We start from the raw sequence: 11,992 nt of genomic DNA on the forward strand, positions 1-11,992 counted from the left end.
ATGGCCATCCCACACAGGACGCCACGTCTGTCCTCACTGCATGCCTGGCTATGCCGGCAGTGGGTCCTGGGGGGCTGGAGGCATGCTCACTTTCTCCACTGTAAGGACAGTGGTCCTTTCCTACTGTGGAAATAGTAAACCTCTAGCAGAAAAGCAAAACCTCCCGCAGCTGGCCTCATGCCCTTGGGACCCTGTACCTCTGCCCCTGCTGCAGTCGCCGACCTCAGCTTACCCTCCCTGGGCTCTGGAAAGCACATGCGAATGCGAATGGGTCTCTTTTCTCTGTGACAGCGCTTCCATCCTACCGCTACCGTAACCATGAATCCGTGTCCTGAAGCTACGTTTCCTTTTCGGAATTTCACAAGCTCAGGGGAACGTTCACCCAGTATTCATGACATGCTGTTATGTGTTGGACACTGGGGTGGACGCTCCAAATTCAAAGACAGATAAACAACACACAGATTCTGCTCTCAGGGAGCATTTAGTCTTTTGGGAAAAACAGTCACATGAGCAAAATTATCACAATTTTAGCACAGTGATAGGGAGATGCCCACAGGGTTCTGAGAACACAGAGAAAGGGGCTACCCTGGCCTTGGGGTGGGTGCAATTAGGGACATTTTTCTGGAGAAGGTTCTCTGGCCCAGCCTTACTGAGAAACTTGGGGCCCCCGCAGCTTTACAGCTCCTTGTGTTTTTTTAGCTTTATGCCATACATTGCCCTTCTTTCTCCCCTTCTTCCTCAGCAGAGGAGCTGTAATTAGGGGGGAAGGGAAGGTGGTTTGCCAAAGGGACAAATGGAGTGACGTAGATCCTGGTAGAAAGGGTGTGTAGTGGAAGATCTGCTGTGAGAGGGCGCAGCTTGGAGCGGAGGGGTTCAGAGTGATCACACCTCGCCCTCCAGGAGCCCAGCTAGAATGCACCCTGCCGTTTTCCAGGAGTTCTCCTCTTCTCCAGGGGGGCTCTGCCCCTGTGGGTGCTCCCAGGGGGGTCCACCAGGCAGGCCCTGCAGCTTGAGGCCCCAGCCCAGCCCACTACTCTCCCGCCTGCTCTCTCACGCCTCTGCCCACCACCACTCACCACCCCGGCCCAGAGGACGACACCCCTCTGCCCCGGATGCTCGGAAGTGTGGTCACATCAAGGATGTTGGCTGGTCAGCCATGGGAGAAACTGATGCCATGTGTATACGAGCTCTTGGCCACATCACGCGAGCTCTGCGCTGGGGACGAGGGGGCGACTCCATCAGGGGGTCTTTGGGAGGCTAGAGGCAGACCTCTGAGATTCCTCCTGGTTCCCGGTGTCCTAGGGGGCTCAGCTCTGGAGGAAATCTAGGAGGTGAGGTAGGGGAGGGAGAGGGGAAGGAAGGACTCGCCCTCAGGATGGCCAGGGAAGAGCACGTTAGCCCCTCTGTTAGGGATCTGTTCATCTTGAGGCCTGGTGGGGAGGGGCTTCCTGAGTAAAGGCCTCCAAAAGCTGAGATTCTCAACTCCCAGAGCCCAGGGTGGCAGCCACCAGCTGACCTTCCCCTCAAATTCAGACACTCGGGTTGTGGCAGAGAGAGGCAAGCCTCCAGAACACTCAGAGACGTCCGGGGGGCTCTGCTCTGCTGCCCACCCCCCACCCCCTCCGTCCAGGACCCCTCCCCCAAAAAGGCTTCCTGTGCAGAAAGCGCCCATCTGAAGCGCTGGGAATCCTGTAAGCCGACTGCATTAGCTCCATGTCATAAATATTTATGCTCCCGCAGACGTGTGTCAGTGTGTGTGTGCACGCAGGGTAGGGCCTGCTGATGGACCCTGAGAAGGCAGATTTCAGGTGGGTGAGGGAAAAACGTTTTCCCCTGGAGCACTGCCTGGCTCCAGCGTGCAGCGCACTTGAGCCTCCGGACTGGATGAGCTGGGGCAGGGTGGCCACCGTCAGGGATGCTAATGGGCATTCTTAATTAGGGTGGAAAGGAGTGAGCCACAGCCCGTCAGCCTGCTCCAGTGCCCAGGTTCCGTGATGCCGTAGAGCAGAAATGGTTGCTGGGTACAGTTAATTACACACAGAGGCCCAGGACCCAAGTGCTAGGCACACAGCACCAAGGAAGTGCTTTCATAGGGGGTCTGTCCCCCTGCCTCCACAATTCCCAGAGGGTGGTACCAACCATTTCCCCAGCTGCAGAGAAGAAGGAGGAGGTCAGAACGGTGACATGACTTGTCTGTAAGCTACAACTCAAATTCAAGTTCTTAGCTTCAAGACCAGTGCTTTTTTCTCTATGACAAGGCTGCCTGCCCAGTTGACGCTGTGTGCCACAGACATTGGCAATGTTGGGACCCTCTCTGCACGGGGCACGCTGGGCATCCTGGCCACCTGCTGCGTGGGGTCCTTGGAAGATGGGGTGGGGGTACTGTGAGTTGTGTGCACAGCATGGAGACCTGGAAGGAAACTCACCTGACACCCTGATGGGGAGCAAGGCTAGACCCTGTGCTCGTTGTAGGCCAGGAGGTGACCCAGGGCACAATCTCCAAACATGACCCAGACAGGAGACCAGGAGCAATTCTCTCCTGTCCCTCCAGAGTAGGATAACCCAGCGGTGGCACCCAGGGGTGATTTAGGGGTACATTAGAGCCCCATCATCTCCATCAACCCCTTCAAAGTCCCTACCTCCAATAAGCATAACTGCTGGCATGCTCTGTGTGCAGAAGCTCATGAGAGCCAATTGTGTGCACCTCTTCTCAGCTGTGCTTCCAGGGACTCCATGTGAGGCTGGCCACGGTGGGCATATTCACACTGAGGGGACTGAATTGCTGTGAGTTGGGGCTCTCCAGCCCCAGCCAGCTGTTAGCCATTCCCAGCTCACCACCGCCTATGAGGACAAAGCCGACAAAGAGCTGCTCCCAATGGTGGACCTTAAATACCTTTGGTAAAGAAACCTGGACCCACCGAGTGCTGTTGCTTGCTCTCACAGTGCCCTGCCCTTTTAGTTCAAAATTCACACATAGGTATTGAAAATGAGGTTTATATTTAAAATAAAATATGCATTTTAATTAGATGTATGTAAATATCTGTACGATTAATGGTCCATCTCCTCAACCTGCTGGGGCTCCATGGAGGCAGATGCTGGTGCAGCCCCAGCACCCAGCTTATAGGTGCAGAATGAGTGAACGAGCGCCCAGCTCCTGCCCTGCAGCGGCCACCCTCCACTGGAGAACCAGGGGCCTTGGTTTAGACCGACACTGCCCCTTTGTCCTTAGACCTTGCACAGTGTGCTGAAGGCCCCCAAGCTTCCACATGCCCTGCCAGGGACCTGAAAATCGCAGCTCAAAGCTGGCTGCCTTCCATCTAGGGCTGCTGTTAGGAGTAAGTGAGCACATGCATGAGGTGCCTCAGTCGGCCTGCGTGCGGCACATAGTAGGTGCTCAGCAAGCAGGGACTGAATGGGAATGGGCCTTACATGCTCTCCCACCACCTCTCCGCAGTGCCGCCCGCCGACCTGGCCGGGGCTGTCCCCTTGCTGCGCCCGTCCTCTCCCCCACCTGCGGTGGGCCTTCCTCCACCTGCTCACGCTTCCCTCAGGATCCCTCCTTCTCCTTAGTGACTTCCAACAGCTTCAGTCCTCACTCATCTCCTTCCTCTAAAAAGTCTTAATATTTTTGAGGTTACTGTCCAATCCCTGCACTGTCTGGGTCTCCCCACCACAGACCAGGAGCCCGGTAGATGCCAGCGCTGAGGCCAGAGCCGGGAAGAGCAGCCAGCCCGCCCACCTGTGGGGGAAATCAAATGGAGGCCCTGGCGTTTCCCAAGGCCCTTTGTGGGGAACCCTTACCCTCTGGGCCAGGCCAGGATGTGAGCTCAAAGAGGCTGCAGGAGACAGACAGTGAGAAGCAGTTACAACGCCAGGTAACAAGGCAATGACGAGGGGTGGCCTGGCTCCTGGGAGTCAGGACACTGATGGTGAGGTCTGTACTAGGGGAAGTGGGGAAGGTGCGATGCAAGAGAAAGGGGGAGGAGGGAATGGGGGGGCAGGGGCTCCTCACCCCAGATGGGGACTCCGATGGGGAGAGGAGGGCATTTTCCTGCCTCGGCTCTCTCACAGACTCAAAGGCCAAGAGAGGCCTTGTCCCTGATTGACGGGTCAGCAAAATTCATCTACACAGCCCTGGCCCAGGCTGAGGCAAGGCTGGTGGGGGGTTCCCCAGACCCCGGCTCCTGCTGTATTTCCCTCCCCACCGGAAGATGTCATGGAAAGACGCCCTGTAGGACCCGATCTGCCAGCATTGGATGGGTGGGCCCTAGCCAGAGAGCCGTGTGCCAGAGGCCACCAGCTCGGGGGTCTTGCTCTCCCTGGGTGCTCCCAGGTCTCTGGAGGTGACTGGCTTGCAGGCCTCCAAGAGCCTGCAGAGCCCCCAACAGACCGGATGCTGGCAGGTGGCATTCCCACTTGGCCTGCCTTTGCCTTGGGGCCAGGGAGTGAGGCTGGGGACCAGGGCCTGCGGGGGACAGAGAAGACTGGGGGAGGGTGGGCTCTGTAGAGCGAGCAGTATGTGTACGGCGGGAAGCTCCAGGGTTCAGAGCCCGTAGTCCTGGGTTCCTACCCTTCTGTTCCATTTACTAGCAATGTGGCCCTGGGAGTCCTTCCCCATGTCTAAGCTCAGCATCGTCATCGGGAAAAGGCTGTGTGATTTCCTGCCTCCCCGAGGAGACGTCATGTTAGATGAGATGCTCTCTCTGAAGACGTCTGACACAGAGCGCTGTGCTCCATACCAACTCAGCAAATATCGGCTCATTCACGCCTGGAGTGGGTACTGCTCACTGTCCATGGCCCTGCTGCCTATCTTTTAATCTCTGCCAACTTTCTAAAGTGAGGTTGCTGGGGTCTAGCCCTGAAGGTCCATGACGGCAGGAGAATTTCCCGCAAGTCTGGGCTGGCGGATGCAGCGTCCCCTCAAGGCAGCAGGGCTCCTTTGCCTCCCACAGGCCCTGCCAGCTGGTAGCATTCGGAAAGCTTTGTGCATGTTTGCCTAGGAAGCTGCCCGGGCCTGCCAGCTGGCACCAGAGGAGCCATGCGGGGTGTGCTGAAGGGCCCAGGGCTTTCTGGCTGCAGCAACTGGACCAGAAGAACAGGCAGAGCCCTGCGATAGAGTGTGGTTGGCAGGGAGGATGCGAGGGAGTCAGTGGATGTTGGAGACCCAGTGGAGCTCACCTCGCCTCTGCGCCCCAGGAGCAAGCGGGGCAGCTGACAGGTCCTGGGGCCCACCCCCCTCCCATTCTCACCAGGACACCCACGGTCACAGCACGGCTTTTGCTGCCCCCAGCCCAGGATGTGAGCAGCGGCCCAGCCAGGAAATTTCAATCCCAAATATGGAAGATCTGCAAGTTGGTTACTGGTCTAACCATCACCTACCAATGAAGAAAATAAAGCCAGGGAGGCTGAGGGACTCATGCAGGTGTGCACAGCTAGCTGGTGGCAGAGGGGCCCATTCCTGCAGGAAGCTGCCCACCCCCAAGAGCAGCCCTCACTCAGGCCATACACGCTCCAGGCATGAAGCGGAGCCAGACACACTGACACTCCAGCTGAGCGAGGGTGAGGCTCACACAGGCGCTCCTCAGAGCCGGCTAGAAGGTGAGGACAGTGGGCGAGAACTTTGTCGTTCACGCGTGTAGCCCAAGCACCTAGAACAGAGCCTAAGTGCACAGTAGGTGTTCAGCAAACATTCCATCAATGAACACGTACCTGTGCTGGCTGAGCTCCTGCAGGAAGCAGATGATTCCCTCAAACTGGGAGCCTTTGGGGAAGGTTTAATAAAAGGACTAGTTACAAAGGTATGGAGGGCATGGGGAATCCTTAAGACTTGGTGCTACCCCAGCACGAACACAGTGGGGCTCTGACACCGCCTACCCCAGACGGGGCAAAGGGGGCAACCTGCAGATGGTTGGCAGAGCCTGGAGAGGGGCCGCAGCTTCCGTCAAGGAACACAGCCGCCCGAGGCAGCCCCACAGAGAGTGGCCGGTGCCAATGCCCCTTCCTGGGGCTTCTCCTGCCCTCTGAGCCCTGTTGGGGCTCCTCTTGGCTGACACAGCTGGAAGCTTCAGGGAGGAGAGATCTCAGTGGGAAGGAGCCAGAGGACACGTGGACAGCATCTGGCAGTGAAGGAAAGGGCTCCCTTATCCTGGCCAACCGAAACCTGACCCCCTGGGCCTCTGGAGAAGCCCTCCCTTCCCAAGTCGCTCTTCCCTCTCTGGAACCACATCGGGGGACCCCTGTTCTCCCAGCCATCACGGGGTAGGCCCTCTCAGCTGCTCCCTCTGCCTAGTGGGCTCGGGAAGGCTGCCCCAGGTTTCCCAGACCATCCTTGGGACCCCCAAAGGCTCTGTCCCTCCTCCCTCCCGCCAGAACTCGTCTACCCTCAAGCCAGGGTGTCTCAGCCTCAGCACCGCTGACATTTGGGGCAGCATGACTCCTGCGGGAGCTGTGTTGTGGGATGTTCAGCAGCATTCCTGGGTGCTGCCCACTACATGCCAATAGTGGTGCCCCATGTCCCCCGCCCTCGTCCCTGCCCTGAGTTGTGACAACCAAAAATGTCAGCAGATATGGCCAAATGCCCCCTGGGAGGCAAAATCAGCCCCAGTTGAGAACCACCACCCAAGGCTGACTCTCGTGAGGGCAGACACCCGGGCCCACCCTGCCTTTTACACTTAAGACGATCATCCTCTGTTTCCGTGCTTCCTGGGTGCTCATCAGAGTTCTCAGTTTTAAATCCAGTCAGTTACACAATTAGCACACGCAAACACAGCCATTTGCAGGCATCAGCAGGCAGTAATTTTTGGAAAAGAGACATACAAGAATACATACATATGCAATGGGAAGCTGCTTAACTACAGATAGGATGTATTTATTTATTCCCCACCTTGTTTCAAAATGGATTTAAGGCAGCTTAAAGTAAATTAAAACAAGCAACGGGAAACGAGACAAAGGGAAAATAAGAGTGTGCATTTGAGATGGAGGCTCGTAACCAAAGCATGAAGGATTGCACTTGCCATAAATTTAGCTCCGTGCTCCTAGTGTCCAGCTCGAAAAGGGAAGCAGGACCAGTCAGAGAGCTGGTGGGGTGCTTTTCATCATCGAGACCCTCAGAGCTCAGCACCTTGACATCTGCTTCCTCCTGGTGACCTGTCTCTGGGTGACGTGTGGCCGGGATGAGCAGACTCACTGCGGTGGGTGGTCCTGCAGCTTAGGGTCCATCCTTGAACCTCCTTTGGGAGGGGCTGGCTGAAATGCCCAGGCCATGCCCAGAGTTCTTTTAGGAACCAGACAGATGAACAATAGTACTGTCTCCAGGAGTGCTGGGGGCATTCCCTCCTTCCTTCTAGGTATTATTGCCTCTCTTTAGCATACAATTTGTCTCACTTTGGAACTGAAGACACAATACCCATTTAACAGATGAAAATATTAAGTCATGTTCCTCAAGCACTTAAAACGGAACAGGCTCCCGGTTAAATGCTTTCTGCACATGATCTCACTTAATCTTCACAATAACCCAACGAGACAGGCACGGGGAGAACACTGAGGTTTACAGACAGGAAACTGAAGCCTGATGAAATTGTAAGCAGCTGTCCAAGTATCCCAGAGCTAGTAAATATTGGAGCGGAGGCTGAAATCCAGCCGTGCTTCCTCCAGAGCCCATGAGCAGGCTGAGTGGTGGCTCTCCTGCCTCTAGTGGGAAAGCTGGGGGTCAGAGAAGAATCACACCCCGACCTGAGAAGCCAAGAGGGACAAATTCCCAGTATGGAGTCCTAGGTAGGGTTTCCTCCATGCCAGGGAACCCCCTGCTTCTGTGCTCTGGGAGAAGAAAGAGTTTGTTTTATGAGATGAGGACAGGTGCTGTCTTTATCTAACAATGAGATATTTTGTTCATTATGCATTAATTTTGATTTTTTAAAATGCTGCATTGAAGTATGATCCATCTTGATTACTGAGTTTTTGGTGCCCCCTTAAATTTTGTGCCTCACCTTAATTCCAGTCTCTAGAGACCTGACCCCAACCACCCTTTCTCTGCTCCTGGCTTCCCGCTCCTTGCATGGCGCAGCCACACTTTCCTTGTCATGTCAGAGGAAGTGACCGTCTCTCTGCCTGACCATCAGGGCTTGATATGCACGTGAAGGGGAGAGAAGGCTGGAGAAGTAAATCCAGGGATCAAACCTAATACTCCCGGACGTCACCGTCTCCATCCTGCCATGCCAGCAAGGATTAGCATCCCATTTTACAAGTGGAGAGACTGAGATGCAGGGTCAAAGTGTCTCACCCGAGGTCACACAACCAGGGTGGGAATCCTGGCCCAAGGCTTCCCCCACCACCCCAATCTGCTTCTCACTCCTGGGGTCCGCCTGTCCTGCTGGAGACCAGGTGCCACGCGACTCGTTTCCCCGGTCACTCCTCTCTCCAGGCGTCTGAAAGAGGCCTCTCTCTAATCCAGTCCGATCTGTAGGGGAAGCAAACGCACTCTATGGAGAAAACATGAGATGTCTGGGTTAATAAGATAACAATTTAATATGCTTCTCTCCTTACCCTCAGCCTCTGTCTTAAACAAGCTAGCAAGTGTTCACCGTTTGCCTTTAAGTAATTCAGGAAAGGCATTTGAAATTTCCATCTGCTCTGCTCCCTAACTGGCGATGTTTCTTGTCACCAGCTAACAGCATTTAAAATATTTACAGCCCTTTCTTTGCCCTGAGGGTGTATCAGAATAAATCATTGTTACCACCAATAAATCAAAAATTAATCTCCAGAAAGCTCGATACCTGTCTTATCACTCAGGTAACAAGTAGAATCTTTCCAAGCAGCTTGGCATCAGTTGAATCTGTTTCCCCAGCATCTCTAGGGAGGAGGTGAGTTACAAGCAAAGGGAGCAAGGGCTCTACACTGCCCCCTTGTGGAGCTGCTCCAGGGAGAGGGGCACAGCTCTGGGATGGGACCCGTGCCAGGGGGGCGCCCCCTGACTTTGACCCCTGGCTGTGCAGCCCTAATTATTGAGCTGTTATAAACACAGTCTGATGATTATTTCTTTCCCTTCTTTTTCCTCCTCCTCCATTCTTTATATGTTGGGTGTTTTGTTCTGTGCTCTTTTTAGGAGTGCTCCCATCTAGAGCAGTCCCTCTAAGATACCCTGTAGAGGTGGTTTGTGGGAGGCAAATTCCTTCAACTTTTGCTTGTCTGGGAATTGTTTAATCCCTCCTTCATATTTAAATGATAATCGTGCTGGATACAGTATCCTTGGTTCAAGGCCCTTCTGTTTCATTGCATTAAATATATCATGCCATTCTCTTCTGGCCTGTATGGTTCTGTTGAGAAGTCTGATGATAGCCTGATGGGTTTTCCTTTGTAGGTGACCTTTTTTACTCTCTCTGGCTGCCTTTAAATACTCTGTCCTAGTCCTTGATCTTTGCCATTTTAATTATTATGTGTCTTGGTGTTGACCTCTTTGGGTCCTGTCTCTCGGGAGTTCTGTGGGCCTCCATAGTCTGAGCAACTATTTCCTCCCCCAGTTTGGGGAAGTGCTCAGCAATTATTTCTTCAAAGACACTTTCTATCCCTTTTTCTCTCTCTTCTTCCTCTGGTACCCCTATAATGCAGATATTGTTCCTTTTGGATTGGTCACACGGTTCTCTTAATATTGTTTCATTCCTGGAGATCCTTTTATCTCTCTGTGTGTCAGCTTCTATGCATTCCTGTTCTCTGGTTTCTATTCCATCAATAGCCTCTTGCATCTTATCCATTCTGCTTATAAATCCTTCCAGAGTTTGTTGCACTTCTGTGATCTCCTTCCTGGTATCTGTGATCTCCCTCCGGACATCTGTAATCTCCCTCTGGACTTCATCCCTTAGCTCTTGCATATTTCTCTTCAGCTCTGTCAGCATGTTTATGATTTTTATTTTGAATTCTTTTTCAGGGAGACTGGTTAGGTCTGCCTCTGCATATCCTTTCTCAGGTATAACTATCTTGGTCTGGACCAGATTTTTTTGCCTTTTCATGGTGATAGCAGTGGCTGTAGGCAGGTTGCGGGTGTGTCAGCTGGGAGAAGAAAGTCCTTTCCTGCTTGCTGGGTGCCTTGCCCTTCTCCGCTGCCTGTGACAGTTACGCGCACTCCTGGAGCTGCCACCGGGTTTTTGTGTGCAGCCCTAATTATGAAACTAAATCCTTCCAGGTAACCACAGACCCCTTACATCCTGACAAGGCTTCTTTCATCCTGGGAAGGTAGCTCCTCCTTTGCCCTTTTTCTCCTCATTTTCTTTTCCTCCCTGTAGATGTCCCTTCTCTTCTCAGTCTCTTTCTTCACCCTCTTATCCAGCTCTTTCCTTAAACTTGATTGATTTCTTTCTCTTTATTTTCCTCTCCCCTTCCTTTGAAAGTTCCCTCTCTCCTCTTCCATCCACTTGCTAGAAGAGTTAGAAATCTAACATGTCTGCTATGTGCCAAGTACTGTGCCAGGCGATTCGTACATCTCACTTAATCTCAAAATAGCTCCATAGCCTTTTTCCCATTTTACAGATGTAGAAACTGAGGCTCAGAGATGCTAAGTGACTGATTAGCTGCTTACGTAAGCTGAGAAGTGGGAGACTCCAGAGCCCCCACTCTTAGGTTGTACCACAGATGGTCTTCACAGACGGGTCCGGGAGTGTGGAAGTCATGTTGAATACCACGTAGATCCATTAAGACTTTTTAATCAAGAAAGTGACATTGTGAAGATTTTAAATCTGTGTTTTAGAAATTTTTATTGGTGAGAAAACAGGCAGACAATGTTCTCATTTGTTAATCCTGGATGGGGGAGTATTATATAGATGCTTATTTTATTGTTTATTCCCAATGTCCTTTCCTGTATATAAGAAGTATTTCATCATTTTTAAATATTAATTATTAAAAAAATTGAAGTATAGTTGATATTCAATATTATATTGGTTTCAAGTATACAACACAATGTTCAACAGTTATACATGTTATTAAATCCTCACCCCAACTAGGGCAGTTACTATCTGCCGATGTAGGAAGATGTTACAAAGTCATTGACTCTATTCTCTATGCTGCACTTGCATCCCAGTGAGCACCTCATGTTATGATTGAGACTTCTGTGCCCCTTTATTCCCCTCACACTCCCTACGCACCCACCCAACACCTTCCCCATAGTAACCACCAGTCACTTCTCAGTGTCTGAGTCTGCTGCTGTTTTGCTCATTTTGTTTTGTTTTTAGATTGCACAAATAGGTGAAATCGTGAGGTATTTGTCTTTCTTTGCCTGGCTCATTTCACTTAGCTGAATACCCTCTAGGTCCATCCATGTTGTCGCAAATGGCAGGATTTCTTTCTTTTTTATGGCTGAATAATATTTCACCACATCTTCTTTCTCCATTTGTCTATTGATGGACACTTAGGATGCTTCCATCTTGGCTATTGCAAATCATGTGGCAATAAACATAGGGGTACATGTATCTTTTTGAACCAGATATTTTGTTTTCTTCAGGTAAATTGTCAGAAGTAGAGTTACTAGGCCCATAATTTGTTTTTAGGTTAGAAAGAAATGTGTTCTCGGGGCTGTGTGGAAGGAGGGGGGTGTTGAGGGTCTGGATAGGAATCAGGGGTCTGTTGGAGAAACATGAGGATGACACGGCGGCACTGCTGCTGCAAGGAGGGCCTGGGTGGGTCCAAAAGATATGAAGGAAGGAGGAGGGGCCTGAGGGGTGAGACAGCAGCCAGGTTCCTTCCGGCCAGACGGTGGTGAGACAGGGTCCCCGGAAAGAAGTGGACGTGGTGGAATTTGATGGAGATAACTCAGAGGCTGTTGTTCCTCTGGACCTGAGCTAAGCTGGAGGGAAGAACTGGGGACACAGTGGAGAGGATGGGAGGGTGGTGGGAAGAGACCTAAGGGTGGACCCTTAAAGAACCAAAGATGGGCTGAGAAAATGTACCCTGGAGCCAGAGGGGCCAACCAGACTGTGTGCTTCTTGAAGGCGTATCTGACACCCGACCT

This window comes from Manis javanica, chromosome 11, assembly GCF_040802235.1.
Source record: "Manis javanica isolate MJ-LG chromosome 11, MJ_LKY, whole genome shotgun sequence".
In the NCBI taxonomy this organism is placed as follows: domain Eukaryota; kingdom Metazoa; phylum Chordata; class Mammalia; order Pholidota; family Manidae; genus Manis; species Manis javanica.